This window comes from Pipistrellus kuhlii, unplaced genomic scaffold (assembly GCF_014108245.1).
Source record: "Pipistrellus kuhlii isolate mPipKuh1 unplaced genomic scaffold, mPipKuh1.p scaffold_m20_p_11, whole genome shotgun sequence".
Lineage (NCBI taxonomy): Eukaryota > Metazoa > Chordata > Mammalia > Chiroptera > Vespertilionidae > Pipistrellus > Pipistrellus kuhlii.
Genome location: NW_023425416.1, coordinates 22916697 through 22929668, shown reverse-complemented (window position 1 = coordinate 22929668; position 12972 = coordinate 22916697). Strand labels below are relative to the sequence as shown.

General features: G+C 57.1%; 1 protein-coding gene across 8 annotated transcripts in view; it reads left to right on the top strand.

Moving 5' to 3' along the window:
* Window positions 1-12972, top strand: part of SLC6A6 (solute carrier family 6 member 6) — a 76979-nt gene that overhangs the window by 19790 nt on the left and 44217 nt on the right. The window contains exon 1 of one of the 8 annotated variants that reach the window (XM_036431232.2): window positions 11272-11289. The exons of the other annotated variants lie outside the window; for them this stretch is intronic. The gene's annotated coding sequence lies outside the window, so the exon portion shown is untranslated. Of the gene's footprint in view, window positions 1-11271; window positions 11290-12972 lie in introns of those variants that run through there. 8 annotated transcript variants of the gene reach the window in all.

Genomic DNA, 12972 nt, shown 5'->3' with positions numbered 1-12972 from the left:
GACTCAGCTCCCACTTCACCTTGCCCATTTGTGGGTGCTCTCTGACCCCCACATCCTGCCGTCTTCTCACATCATCCTGAGCTCCTGCTCCGTGGAGTCCCGTCAGGGCTGTCGTGTTGCCATCGTGAGGGGGATGTGGCTCTTATTCACATTTTCAGGGTCACGTGGTGCTGTGAGCCGCTGCTTGTCTTGCTGATTTTAGTCTTTTCCGGGTGTCCTGTCGGCCCTGACCATCTCTCACACATGAGGGCTTTGTCTTGTTCACTGAGTGACTCGGGCCCAGAGAGAGACTGGGTTCCAGTGAGGCATCTCGGGCTGGGTCCTGACCAGTGGGGAAGGATGGCAAGCTCCATTGGCAGTGCCTGTCCAGGGTCAGCATAGGAGAACGTGGAATGTGACGGCAACGTGACATGACGTCTTTGGCGTGGACACCTGCTTTGGAAAAAATGTGCAGGCGGAGGAGCCAAGAGGATGGTGAAATGCCCGTGCAGGCACCAGGACGAGGCTTCCTGGGTGGGAAGGAGGAAAGGAGCATGCCTCCACGCCCGGAGAGTGTGCGATCTTCGGTCCCCGCTGTCTTCATTTTCCTCGGGTGGAGGTTTTGGACCAGGCGGCTAGGTATTCATTTCCTCTTATTTCCCTGGGCCTCCTCATTTGTGTTTGTTTGGGGGGAATGGTGGAAACACATCCAGATATTGTGGATTAGGTTGCCAGATAAAATGCAGGGCGCCCAGTTAAATTCGAATTTCAGATAAACAGTGAGTCATGTTTTCAGTCTTAAGCGTGTCCCGTGCAGTGCTTGCGGAATCTGACAAGTTTACCTCTGCAGCCTCATTTACCCCAGCAGCCCAGGGAGGCCATTCCCAGGAACTGTGACGAGCTACTGCTTGAAGTTTCAGACTGTCCCCATGAAGCTGGTTACAGTGGCTGTTGCCACGGCCCCGGCCCTCTTTGCTCTGAGACTCTAAGGCGCTGCTGCCTTGGGCCTCTGTCTCCGCGTCCGGGCACCAGCGTGTCAGCCTGGTTGATTTACGAAGTCCAGTTCTGACACAGAGACGCTTCCGGAGCACCTAACATGCCCCAGAACTTAGCTCATCGGGGCCGAGGCAGCCTGTGAGAAGGTTACAGCGTTCCCTGCGTTATGGCTGAAGCAGCTGGGCTCAGAGAGGTGTCTGGTGGTGCCACTGGGGCACACCGAGTAGGTTGCCTCCCACATGCACCCTAACCAGGGCTGGGGATCGAGCCTACAACCGAGCCTCTGCCCTTGACCAGAATCGAACCCAGGACCCTTCAGCCTGTAGGCTGATGCTCTAACCACTGTGCCAAACTGGCTAGGGTGCAAATATTTCATATTAATGTGTCTTAATACCTGTAATAAAGTGCTTTCAGGGATAATTTAGGGCACATGTGTCAAACACAAGGCCCACGGGCCAAATCCGTCCCGCCAGGCCTTGCAATGTGGCCCGCACTGCGCTGTCATCACTGCACTCCGCTGCGTTTCCATCACAATGACAGTTTATGACTGTTCAGTAAACCATTCGGCCCGCGATTTAGGCTGGATTTTAGATTTTGGCCCCTTCTCTGATTGAGTTCGACACCCCTAATTTAGGGTTAAACAGTCGAGATACTCAGTGAAGCCTCTCACCCTAAAAGACAAAATTAGGAAGGCTGACGCTGTGGGAGGTCCCCTGCTGGAGGTGGGTGGGGGAGGGGGCTGCTTCTAGGCACTGATTCCTCCACATCTGAGACCTTCCCTGGGCCAGCTGACCTCTGTGTGGCCAGGCCTGAAAGTGTCATGGCCGAGCACTGGGCCTGCCGGGGGCTTCTGGGGAGAAGGGCTTCCCCCAACTTCTTAAAAAAGATAAATTAAAGAATTATACAGTCTAATGGGGGAGACTAATATGTGAACATACAAATTACATTAAAATTCGGTGAGTTTTTATTTGGCGTTTTATTGAGAAATAATTGACATACATCCCTGTGTAAGTTTGAGGTAGATGGACAGCATGTTTGGCTTACAGATTGTGAGGTGATTACCACATGGGCTCAGCTGGCATCCATCATCTCCCATAGACACACAGCCCCTGTTTTTTAAGGTTACAGGTTGCAGACTTTTTTTAAAAAAATATATTTTATTGATTTTTCACAGAGAGGAAGAGAGAGGAATAGAGAGTTAGAAACATCGATGAGAGAGAATCATCGATCGGCTGCCTCTTGCACACCCCCTACCGGGGATGTGCCCGCAACCAAGGTACATGCCCTGGACTGGAATCGAACCCGGGGCCTTTTAGTCCACAGGCCGACGCTCTATCCACTGAGCCAAACCAGTCCTGGTGAGGTTGCAGACTTTTTGTTTTCCCTGTCCACTGAGACCTTCCCACGTTTGCACACCCCCTGTCCAGCCCTGCTGAGTGGGGCAAAGACCTAGTGAAAACGACTCAACATCAGGAGAAGTTTGGAGAAACCCTCTAAACATCTGAAAACTGAGAACTGAAAGTCTGTTCGTTCTGTGGCTCAGGTTCTGGCCGGGGCCTGGGGACCCAGAGGTGAACGAGCCTCACTCTGTCCAGGCTGGGAATGCCCAGGCAAGCGGGGAGATAGGTCAGGGGTCCCTCGGCAGGGCCTCTTGAAGATGCTTTGGGGACACAAAGCTTAGAAACTCTCTGAGGGGCCTCTCACAGGCTCCTGCCAGGTGAGCACCAGACCGGAAGGGCCTTCCTGGTACAGAAACCACCCATGGGGGGGGGAGGAGGGGGGGAAGGCAGGGCAGAGTGAAAGTGTGAAGTGGGCGCTCCCCGTGCATAAGGGGGCGGCGTGGCTGGGTGTTCCCTTCCGGGAAGGGAGAGAGGGGCTGGATGGGGTAGTCTAGCCCGCTGACCCAGCTGCCCTGCTGCTGAGTGGTTGTTGTTGGTTCGGTTTGGGGAACCAGCCTAACACCAGACGTTCTTATTTCATCCTCCCAGGTGCCCCTAAAAGGTAAGGACTGTTTTAGTTGTTTTGACGACTTGGCTCAGGAAGAAAAACAAAGCCCAGCCCTCACTCAGACACGCTGGTAGGAGAATCGCAGGCCCGGCCAGAGGTCCCAGGAGGAAACCCCCTCTAATGAGGTGTCTAACCCAGTTTTGCTGACTCACGTGGTTTTTAGAAGCATAGAAAGTACCTCGGGAGGGGACCGCCGTGCCAGCGCACTGGCTGCCTGTTTGACACAAAACAGCCAACGGAGCTGTTTATTTGGTGTGTGTGTGTGTGTGTGTGTGTGTGTGTGTGTGTCCCCGCTGTCCCGAACAGTGTGTGTCCGCCTTTCTCGGCACTGGGAGGAGATGCTGAGAAAAGGGGTACAGTCAGTGTTTACCAACTGCGGGACAAGAAAGGCGGCTGATCTTTTCCTCAGGGCCGGACCGTTTCTCCGGAGAGCAAACCTAATTCCCGTATTGAGGCACTTCCTTGTACCTTCCCGTGGGCCCTGCGAGGTGCCCCATTTCAGTGATGATGCAACTGAGGCCCCCGAGGGGAATGGCATTCCTGAGGTCACTACTGCTTAAGCAGGCAAGTGGCAGTGCTAGGAGGTTCCAGCTACAGGCTTTTCTGGTGACACAGCAGAGGCAAAAGTGGAACTAGGCAAAGAGCATTTGGGGAACAGAGTCTGTGGGGGAGGGGGGGGGCGCCTGTTGAGGAATTCGGAGAACAAAGCTGGAGCGGCCAGTAGGATCCCTCCTCTCCAGGGTCAGTGTCGGGCAGGAATTATTTAGAACGCAGCCATCTGGGGGTCAGCAGGAACTGATTGAACAGATAAATAGACGAGTCAATTAAAAAGGACTGATTTCTCAACTAATTATAGTTGTGTGGCCTAAATTCCAGGTATCCTTGCCCACAAGCAGCCAAAGGAGACTGCCAGATCGCTGGCTATCTATGGGAGGAGGAAGCTGATTAAGTCCCGGTCGGCCGCTTTGCCAGCGAGAGGGTCAGGGTGAGGGAGAGCTTGGGGGAGGTGTGGAGGTAGGGGATGTTCTCGGGGCTGAGCGGGAGGGAGTGAGGTGGACCCGGGCAGTTACATTTCCAAACATGGCCCGGGCTTGGAGACAGAACCGCTGGATTCCACCCCTCCCGGCATCAATTATTTGAGATTAGCCACATAGCTGCTTAATTGCTCTGGGCAGGCTGGACTTAATAGTTAAAAGCTCTTCCTGGCCTGCGAGGCCAGTGTTAGTCATCCCAGCAGGTATACATAATTAAATGGGGAGATCTTTGTGGGGCACTTAGGACAAAGCCTGCGCTAAGTGGATGTTTGGGTGGCTGCGTTCTGTGGCGGAGACTGGCTGCAGCCCGGTCCTTGAAGACGGGGGAGTACCTGTGATCTGGGCCCGCCGGGAGACGTGAATTCTAACCCAGCTGGTTGATTTGCACCATGACACCCCCTGCCTCCTGCCGGCCTCGGGGGAATAGGAGTTGTCCCAGCGCCCGGTGGCTGAGAAACCGGGACTCTGGGGCCCCCGTCTCTTCCGGGCTGTACAGCTTTGGTCAAGTCACTCAGCCTCTTTGAACCTCACGGGGTAAGATCTGTCATCTCATAGAGTCATTGGTAAGGACTGGGTAAACGCCTGCACCCAAATGCCAGACATTGAGCCTGGCACACATGTGTGCTTAAACCAGAGAACTGGCATTTCCCTCTGTGACTTGTATTTGGAAGATTTTTCCATTCATCTAGGCATTTCAAGTGTGCTTTATATCCTATCCGACTCTGGAAAATGCTATGAAGTCTCATTACCTTGGACTAATTATAGGAGAAAAGTGAGCAGCCATAATCAGTAATTTAAAGAAATAAAAATATTTAGCATGATTAAAAAAAAATTACTGCTTGCTAGAATTATACCGGGTGCCCATCGAAGTGCCAGGTACACCAGGTTAGCTGCAATTATTGTTTCCAGGATTTAAGAACAGCTGGAAAAGAACCAAGGGTTGCTATAACATATCAGCCCAGGTCCTCCTCAGTTGCCACCACCCCCTGCCCTAGAGCACCCTGGGATGCAGAGGTGACCACAGGAGGAAGGTTTGAGGACTGCAGCTGAGGAACAAGCTACTCGCTCAGCTGGGAGAGGGGCAGGGAATGGTTAGGGAATGGCTTCCTGGAGAAGCTGGCATTTGAAGATGAGAAGAGCAGGGATGTGCATTCCTGGGCCTGCCGGGAACCGCCTGGGAAAATGCACTGAGCCGTGAAAGCCCAGCACCTCCCGGGCGATGGTTGGTGTACGGAGACAGTGAGTTCTGTGGTTAGGAACCCTCTCTCTGGCTTTGGTTCTGCTTAGGGACATTCCCGGTCAGCAGCACGTTTTCGGAGAAGGCAGTCTCTGGGCACCTGGGCTTTGATGGAAGGGGCATTGGGACTTCCTGAGCAGATATGCTGAGGCCCAGAGCCCAGGTGCTGGGCATCGCCGGCACCCTGCCAGGCCTCTGATGCACCCCATTGGACTTCCCCAGGGGCAAGTCACTTTTGCTAGTCCACCTGGTCCTGGCTGCTCACAGGTCCTCTGTCCCCTGAGAGAACCACCTTGGGCTTACTTCTATAATTCAGGCTTCGAGGTGGGAGGCCTCCAGCAGATCTGGTTACCTAGGAAACGGTGTTCAGGGAGTCTGCCTGGGTGGGAGAGGGAGCAGGGGACACACGGGGGAGCCCAGGTGCTTCTGAGTTCTGACCCCAGTGGTCCTGCTGGGGCCTGGTGGGAACAGGCCTTTCTCAGAGGCGTCCACCTCAGAGCAGGGCCTGGCGCCCCCTGCTGGAAAGGGCTTGCCCAGATTTCTCACCCCAGACCACCAGTGGGACCGACCCTCTGTTTGTTCAAATCCTTTGATGGAGCCTCTCGGCCTCTGCATCGACTGAAGATGGGTCCCTGGGCGGCCAGGAAGGGCCCTTAGGGACTAGGTCTCCCATGGGATTTGGGGCTCTGATTTCCCCGGGCCTGGAAAAGAGCTCCCCAAATAAGTAAGGAGTAGAGCTGGTCCTAAGCATCCAAAGTCAGAGCAGGCTGGGAAGGGAACCGGCCGTGCAGGGTCCAGAGTTGAGACATTGGAGACAGAAACTTTTATACCTAGGCCTCAGTTCCCCCACCTGCAAAATGGGCACATTATTGGCATTGAATTTCACGAACTAGTACACATTCAAGAGACAAATCTGGGTTGAGGAGTGGAATGGCCTACCCTGGGGCTGGTAAACTTTTTAAAAAATATATTGATTTTATTGATTTTTTTACAGAGAGGAAGAGAGAGGGATAGAGAGTTAGAAACACTGATGAGAGATAATCATCGATCAGCTGCCTCTTGCACACCCCCCCACTGGTGATGTGCCCAAAACCAAGGTACATGCCCTTGACCGGACTCGAACCTGGGATCTTTCAGTCCGTAGGCCGATGGTCTATCCACCGAGCCAAACCGGTTTCGGCGTAAACTTTTTTATTTTACCAATTTTTAAAAAGATACCATCTGCTCTCACTATGATGTTGTGAAAGAAATGACATCTTTAGTACCACCTCTCCTCCCCATTACCCCCCCCCCCAAAAAAAAAAAAAAAAGTAGGAAGGCTGCAATGTTAGCAAGTAGGGTTAATCGGGTTTAAGAAAGGTGCCCAGGCAGTCTCATTTCCCCTTCTCCCCCTCCCCGCCCCCCCCCCCAGGCCTTGACTCAATGCCTTGGCTTTCTCCTTGCACTTGCAGCTGGCGGAGGCTCACCCAGGTTGGCAGAGGCCTGGCACACTGGACAGCCTTGGGATGAAGCTCTGGAATGTTCTGAGAGCAACCACAATGGCTGCTGCTGCCTTGCCTTCCTACTAGTAGGCACTTCCATCTGAGATCTGCTGCAGTGCGAATAGTGGTCACCCTCATGCATCACATCTCGGTATGCAGCTGGCTGTGCCTGGCTGTGTGCTGAGTGGTTTGCTTGTGTCCGTTCATGAGGTCACCCCTCTGCCCTGGGAGGTTGATCTACTCTCAGCTGCATGTTCTGCTGAGGAAACTGAGGCACAGTAAGCAGGCTGCCCAGGTCACACAGCAGAGCCAGGATTTGATCCCTGGCAGCCTGACTAGAGCTTCCGTGGCAAGCCCCTTCCCCTCGCAGGCTTCGGAATCCTCATCTGTGAACTCTGGGCCCGGGGGCCTGGGCTGCTGTGTCACTCAGGGATGGCTCGGTGAGGGGTCTCGGCGCTCAGGGACCTCTGAGGTTCTGAGGCTGCCAGGAGGAGTCGCGGGGTCACAGTATCTGGTTTCTGCAGCTGCAGCCATCCTGGGGGACACCTTCCTCTCACAGCCGCCCAGAGTGACCGGCGGGAAGGAAGGAGGGAAGATGGGAGGCTCATTGGCCGCTCTACTCCAAGGAGCTTGTCTTCCGTCGCCCCCGTGGTTGGCGAGGCCGCTGTGCAGTCCTCTTTCCCAGCAGTGCTCACAGCAAAGCCTTTGTCCGCTCTCCGTCCAGGCCCCAGCCCCGGAGACTTCCACCTCCCCGGCTTGGCAGGCGCCACAGCCCTGAGGGCTAGAACGGTCCCAATACCTTGTGTGGGGGCTGCAGGCCTGGTCTAGCTGCCAGCCCCTCCTCCTGCCCTCTGTCCTGCATGGGCCGCTACCTGAGATGCTCTCCCAGCTGCACCCCAAGGCTAGGAAGAGGAGGTGACAGGAGCTTCCCACACTTATGCTCAGATCTCCGGGAAGCCACTAGCCCATGGCACCCCCATTGCCCTCAGTCAGCAAAATACTGGGAGTGGGGGGAGGAACCCCAGGGTTTCCCAATCCTCACCACTGAGGAAAGGGAGAGGAAGTTGGAACAGAAGGGAAAGGGGGATGGGGCGGAGACTGGGGTGACTGTGAGGGTGACGGCCACGTTGCAGAGATGGCTGACCGGCAGGGGAGCCCTGGTCCTGGCCGTGTGAGATGGCCTGGGAAGTAAGTGCCCAGTGGGCCTGGTGGTGCCTGGCAGAGCCTTGGCGATGAGTCCAGGCTGTCACTGCTCTGGGGAGAGTGTGTGAATCTGGCCATCAGCTTGACATCGGACACTTTATCCAGGTGCTGTTCTAAGCGGTCTACACATACTAGCTCATTTAACTCCCATGACCCTCAGAGGTATTGCTATTCCCATTCTGTATTCGAGGAAACTGAGGCACAGATTTATGTAAGCAGTACATTTACTTCTGCGAGAGAAGGCTGTGTGTGTGTGTGTGTGTGTGTGTGCGCACACGCGCTGGATCTCCTGGTCGCCTGGCCTAAAGCACAGCCCTCGGGGCAGGCCTGGCCTTGGTCAGGCAGTGGTCACTGGCAGAGCTGGGCCTCACTGGGGCCTCCTGGGGCCTTGCCAGGGGTTCCCTGTGCTTGGGTAGCCGGCATTTTAGGAACAGGTGTTTCTCCTTTTGGGAAGACCCTACCTGCTGCCTCTACTTTAGGGAAAAAGGAACCCCCCTCTGTAGGGGTGACAGCCGGGGAGCGGGGGCCCAAGTCCCAGGCGATGTAACCCGTGCCTCGTTCCTGTCTTTGGAGAAGCTGCCTGAGCCAGCGAGACCCCAGGCCTCGCCAGACTGAGGGGCCAGGCCCAGCCTCCTTCACTCCCCCTGGGTTGGGGGTCTGTGATGCACGGATCCCACATACTCCACTCGGCTCTCTGCCCCGGAGCCCCAGGTCGTCCACCTGACAGCTCTCACCTGTATTTCTAAGCTCCTTTTCACTTGACCAAGCAGTGTTGGCCTTGTCCTGGGTTCATATTCTGGCTCTGCCCCTCCCTGGGTAACCTTGGGCCAGGTCCTCTCACCTCTCTGAGCCTCAGTTCCCTTGTTGGTAAACTGGGCACAGAAGCGCCCACCCAAGGGAACTGTACGGAGCTGTGGCAATAGGAGAACTACTGAGCAAATGGTTCCTGGGGAAGGCCCCGGACCTGCTGGGGCTGGGGAAGTGAAACTGAGCTGGGCCCAGCCCCCCGCTGCTCAGAGCCCGGCGGGGGAGACTGTCCACGTGTAACACCTGCGCGCGTGCGTGCGCGCGCGCACACACACACACACACACACACACACGTGCGCATTATCCGTCACCAAGTCCTCTGTATAGGTTGCTTTTGTTTTATGTTTTACCAAGTGTCGCCCAGTTCATCAGCATCCCCGTTCCCAACCTCACCCGGGGAGTCTGCGGGCTGGTTTTCCAGCCTTTCAGTGAGATTCAGATTTCGTAGGTTTGGGGTGGGCTGGGCACCTGTCATTTTGGCCAGAGTCCCGGGCGAGGCCAGTGTTCGGGCACAGGTGAGGATTTTGGTCGTTCACCTGCTTTGCCCGAGAGCCCAGGAGCTTCAGCAAGGGACGGTTTTACAGATGAAGAAGCGGAGGTCTCCCCAGGAGAACTCTCTGTTTGTCATACAGTTCTCAGCGAGAGCCCAGCAGTGGCCATAGGGCAGAGGAGAACCAATGGCACGTGAAAACCTGAGGGGGATGGCCCTGTCTGGGCTGCACACATGGGAAAACCACAGCAGAGGCATGTCTGTCCTCCGTCGAGCTCACCCCGACGCTGGTGTGGGCTGGACTGTGAGTTTTACACCATTCGGAAGATGCCGGAACCCATCCCACTCGCTAGCAGAGAGCGCTTGGGGCCCATCCTTCCCCTGTGGACCTCCCTGTCGTGTGCTCAGCGGCCGCCATTGCTGTAGTCCCGGTCCAGGAGCCCTCACAGGCTAAAAGGTAGAAGGTATTTACTCCCATATTGAGTGTCCCCAGAGTCCTGAGCCCGGGGTGTTCTGTTGGACCAATAGTCACAGAACCAGGCTCTGGGCAGCAGAAGAGCAGACAGATGGTGACATGATGGGCCGGTGAGTGTGGCCTGGCCTCTGCCCTGGGGTCTATCGCCGTGAGTTGCTGGGGGAACGGCGTGCCCGGCTCAGGGAGCGGCATGAGCCCAGGTGTGGTTTAGTACTCCCTGGGGTCTTGGGTGGGCTCCAGATGGCGGAGGACCCTTGAAACTTGACTTCCAGATAAGGGACCCGTCGTCCGGACTAAAGCGCCTTCGCTCTGACACAGGGGCACCGGCCGCAGACGTCGTTGTGGGCCCTTCACCCTCCGTCCTGCTGACTCCCAGGCTGCTTCCTTCTGCAGGCACCACACTGCCCTGGAGCTAAATGTCTAGGTTAGGGTGAGGTAGGAAGTTAGACAAGTTCCTTCTCCCCCGAGGAGAGACCTGTTTAAAAGAGGAACCACAAGAACGAGAAGGGGAGCTTGTTTACCAACACGTCCTGAGCTGGGAGTTTGCACAGGTCATGGCCACAGAGGAGATATCACGCCCACCTGACAGCGGGTCCCGCTGAGCCCGAGAGGTGACTCGCCCAAGGCCCTACGGCACAGGTGCCCTGGCCGGTTTCCAGGGAGCCGAGTCCGCAGGGCGCCGGGCAGGGAGCGGGCCCTGGGCCACAGGCGGGCCTCTCTCGGGCCCTGCCACCCGGCCTGTCTCTCTCCGGTTTCCATCCAGCAAGGGAGGGGCTGCTCTTTGTTTGCTTTTCACAGCCAGTGAGAGGAGGGCGGTTTTCGGGTTCTTGCAGCTCAAAAGGGGAAGTTTGAGGAAATGAAAACCGAGCCTTTTCTTTTTTTCTCTCTCGAGTCTCTTTTTGTGGCCTCCAGAAATAATCCTGGGTTCTGTTCTGCAAAGCCTGCTTCAGGATCATGGCTGACCCCCCCACCCCCACCCTCACGCTCACCCCCACTTCCGGCAAAGCCAGGCTGAGGCCCGGGGTGGTGGGGAGGCTGACGGGAGGAGAGTGGCAGGCCTGTGGCTGGTGAGTCAGCGCCCAGAGGCTGTTGCCTGCTGACTCACCGCCTGGTGCCTGAACACAGGCCCTCGAGCGCCCGGCAGACATCATGGCGGCCCTTCTCGCCCGCCTAATCCTCTCCTCTGGCTAAGCTTTGGCGATGGCGGCGGCGCCTGGCGTGTGCTGGAAACCTAAGTGGCGTTTGGGGCCTGAACCCCGTCAGACAGGATCCGAGAGGCCTGCCTGTTCCCGGACCCCTGGCTTCCCCGGGCGCAGGGCCGGCCGAGGGGCCCAGCCAGGCCGTGTCATGACACTTCCTCCTTGAAGCCTCTCTCATCCCCTCTTGACTCAGACGCGTGCTCCGGTCCTTATGCACTGGCAGAATAATTTCCGTAACTTTTCCAAGTCCCTCCCCTGTCTCTGGACACGAGCACCCGAGGGCACGCAGGTGCCCCTGTGCCCCCTGCAGGGGCCGGCGGTGCAGTGAGTAGGTGCTCGGTCCGCGTGGGACAGCCGGGCGTTTCCTCCTGACCAGCTCCGGTGAGTAAGGGCCTGCTCCGTGCAGGGAACGGGCTTGTCTGAGGTCCAGCAGCATCAACGGCTGACCCTGTCCTTTCCAAAGCCACGGGCCTCACCCGCGGAGGGGTGCGGGGGTCTGGACGCCGAGCACAAGAACATTTTCTTCTCTGTGTCCCCGGCGTGGTGGCCCTCGGCCAAGGGGAAGGCGTGCCACCGCCCATCCTTGGCTGGTGCCTCTGGGCAGCCACCTTCAGCCCATCCCAAGGGCGAACGTGGCTCCGGAGGGAGAGCCTGACGGCTCTGGGGTACCCGGGACTATCAAGCCCCCCGGGAGCAGCTGCTCACAGGGAGAAGCCCGTAGGAGCTCTCGGATCCCCTTCCTCTCACTCTGGTTGGCCAGGTGGTCGGGCACAGGTGGGAGCTTTTAGCTGAATGTGCTGAGCCTTTCGTGAGGCAGGGCAAGGCTCTCAGGGGCTGTCCACCCTTCGTACAAACCTAGGTCCTAACCCTGGCCTCCAGGCCCTGTCCCCTCTTTTCTCTCTTCCCACACCGGCCTTCTCTGTTCCCTTATGAAGCCCAGTGTGTCCCTCTCTGCCCACGCTGCTCCCTGCGCTGAGGACATCATCCCCTCTGATGTTTGCAGATCTCTATGGCTAAAAGCACAGACCCTGGAGCCGGTCTCGCCTGGGTGCGAATGGATCCCAGTGTGTGGCTTGTGGGCAGGTGGCTCGCCTCTCTGGGCCTCCTCCTTCCGTCCGGGCTTCTAAGAGGAATACATGAGCTGGCGCCTGAACGGGCTAAGCCATGGTGCCTGCCCAGAGCCAGTCCTCGGGGAGCGGCTGCCGTTATGAAATGTCACCCCCTCACAGGGGCCTCTCTGACACACCCTGTCCCACCCCCCGCCCCCCACCCCCTTACCCCATCACCTACACCTCATCCCGCTTGGTTGTCGTCTACGTGCGGGCCCGGGCGTAAGGCATGTTTGTGTTAGTGTCCATCCCCTCCTCCTGGAATGTCAGCTCCTCAGGGCTGGTGTCCACGCCCCCAGCTCCTGGAGCCGTGCCTGGCACCTAGGGTAGGCGGTCAGAAAATGTTTATTTATCCAGCATGCACGGCTTGCCGAAGCCCCCTCGCTCTGTTTCCCCGCCCCCCTGGATATCCGGGATGAAAAGGGGAAGTACCTGCCCAGAGTGACCCAGTGGAACTGAAATAGGCCCAGCTCTCTGACTCCGAGCCCACTTTCCTGTCCTGAGCCCACGACTCGCTTGGCTGGTGCCTGGGCCACCTCTGTTTTGGGCATGATTGTGCCCACCTCACCTTCACCTGGGGTAGCGGGGAGGTGCCCAACCACACTGCTCCCGCCCCTCTACCCTTCTCTAGGCCCAGCCCTGGGGGGGAGGGGGAACCTTCTCAGGTCACCCCTCCCCCACCCACCCCCCTCCCTTGCAGTTTGCACGTCCTCCTCTTTGTTTCTTCTCTGCGGTCTGCCTGTGGTCTCTGGGCTTTGGGTCAAGGCCTGCCCTCTGCAAGAAGATAAGAAAGATATTTGGAAACCCAGTCCTGAGACCTTTTACCTGCAGACGATTTTGTGCGGGGATGAGGACACGGTGGCTGTACACCAGGCCCACGGCCTGCCCTGCTCCCTGCCGGTGTTGTCCCAGAGGCCAGTTCTTCGCAAAATTTGTGTCCGTCTGCCCACATTTT